The sequence below is a fragment of the Coptis chinensis genome, chromosome 7 (genome assembly GCF_015680905.1).
Source record: "Coptis chinensis isolate HL-2020 chromosome 7, ASM1568090v1, whole genome shotgun sequence".
Taxonomy (NCBI): domain Eukaryota; kingdom Viridiplantae; phylum Streptophyta; class Magnoliopsida; order Ranunculales; family Ranunculaceae; genus Coptis; species Coptis chinensis.
Window position 1 is genome coordinate 64773426 of NC_141462.1, and position 2317 is coordinate 64775742.

At 38.6% G+C, this 2317-nt stretch overlaps 1 non-coding gene across 1 annotated transcript; it reads left to right on the forward strand.

Annotated features, from left to right (window-relative positions):
• Positions 1-763: 763 nt before the first annotated feature.
• On the forward strand, positions 764-869 carry LOC147488408 (small nucleolar RNA R71). The gene has a single exon (XR_015203383.1). It is a non-coding gene; the product is annotated as a small nucleolar RNA R71 (small nucleolar RNA).
• Positions 870-2317: the final 1448 nt, after the last annotated feature.

The following is a 2317-nucleotide window of genomic DNA, read 5'->3' on the forward strand; positions in this document are numbered from 1 at the left end:
ATTTTATTTCGAAGGCGGTGTTTGTTGACTTAGGATTAGGCACTGCTTGACCTGGAAACACGCCTGTTTGGTTATTAATTTGGTTAGGAGACATGTCAATAACCTTTTGGCACAAAGACTGCATCATTTGCATTGTTTGTTTCATCATATTAGAGTTTTGATCATGATGATCTTTCATCAAGTTGGAGTTTTGTTGCATAATTTTATTTTGTTTTCCCAACAAGGTCAATACTACTACTTCTGTAGATGGTTGAATTGGAATTAAGGCTTGTTGAGCGTTCATGTCTTGATGTTGATAGTTTTGGGTCATAGGCACTAAACCTCTATTCTGGTTACCTAAGTTCCCTTGTCCTTGATGTTGAGTTAACTGGTTGAAGTGTGATGGTTGTGGTGGTAGTTGTGCATAGACAAGAGGACAATACAAGTCGGAATGCCAAGACTAAAACAGACATTACAACGAGTAGATTTAATGTTCATGACAGGAGTGGGTTGTTGTTTAACAAAGAGGGCATCTAAGTTTTTAGTGAGGGCATCGACAATAGCTTTAAGCTCGGGATCATTTTTAACCTCAAAAGAAGAAGGAGTGGAGCGGGAAGATTCGTTACCTCCCCAATTGTTGTTTCTCTTAGATTGATCTTCTAAGAATTTATAAGCTTCCAAGGCTCCTTTACTAAGAAAACTACCCCCAGTCATGATATCTAGAACCTCGTTATGACGATGTAAAAGCCCTTTGAAGAAGGCACAAACAAGCGTGTCTTTCGCAAGATTACGATGCGGGCATTCAATGAGAAGATCAATGAAACGATTCCAGGCTTCTGAAAAGGATTCATGAGGATTCTGGCGGAAGAAATTAATCTTTTGAAGAATTTCATCTGTCTTTAGGGGTATGTAAAACTGTTCCATGAACAATTGAACAAGAGTAGCCCATGAGTCCACAGAGTTTGGCGTTTGGGCAGTTAACCAAGACGCCGCCTTGCCGGCTAGGGTGAATGGAAACACCCTAAGTTTAACTTGATCTGGACTTACGCTAGGTTGATGGAATGTAGTGAGAACTTGTTCTATCCTATGCATATGCTGGTAAGACTTCTCGTGGTCTAAACCATGGAAAACCAGTAACAAGTTAAATATATTCGGGGGAATTTGAAAATCCCCCACTAAGTCTACAAGAACGATGCACGACTTAGGGCCATCGTTTAGGGCTTTATAAAAATCAGAGAGAGGAGTCTCTTGTTCTTTAGCCATTAATGCAGGTGTAGTGTGTGAAATTCTAGATAGGAGTGTGGTATTTATGTCTACAAAAAACAAGCCTGATTATACTAGAATTAAACTCTTCTGACAGAAGAAACGAGGAGTGAAAGAAGGAGTACCTGAATGCCTCCTTGCTACGCTTATGAATAGCGTCTTGTATACGCGAGTTTAGTGTATTTAACAAGTTAAAAACACTGAATAACTTGAAGAAATGGAAATTTGGACTAACCTGTGAAAATTGGGATGCTCAATAAGAGGGTGCGGGTCGCTCTTAGAAATGGCCTTGGTAGGGTGCGGGTCGCGCTCAGGTCTAACTCGAGTTCCAAGCACTTCAGCACGGGGTGCTCTTGAAATTTGCCTTGATAGGAGGCAGGTCACGCCAGGTTCAACTCGAGTTCCAGGCACTTCAGCGTTAGGTACGCTCTAACTTAGCCTTGGATGGGCGCGGGGCGCGCTTAGGCTTTTCCTGGGAATTTTTTTTTGTTTCTGAACCAGAAAATCACGGTTATAACCAAACAAGGGTGGGTGGGATAGAATGGAAATTGCCCCTTGGATTCAAGCAATTGAATTCTTGTCTTGAAAGAGTTTAAGATGGCAGCGACACCATTTGATAAAAACAAATTTATATAAACTAACTATCTATGCGTAAACACAAATAATCAATCACATAAACTCCCGGCAGCGGTGCCATTTGATATATGACAAATTTACGCAAACTAACTATCTATGCGTAAACACAAAAAAACAATCACATAAACAGTTTAAATCAATATTCCTACTATCAATTTATTATGCAATATAGAGAGTTAGGATTCGTTCCACTCATAAACTATCAAGACATAAATAGAATTCAACTAATCAAACACAAAAAAACAATGGTGAGAGAAATGTGTGATGTGAAATTTTTATTCTACGATTATACTATGGATTCAAATAAATCTAAATTAACTAAACTAATAAAAATAGGGTTTTGATGAAAGAGAAAGTTATAGAGAAGAGTAATCAATCCACCTAATAACTAGTTTCATGTAAGAATCGAATTATTCATTGAAAAGAGATCATATTTAGG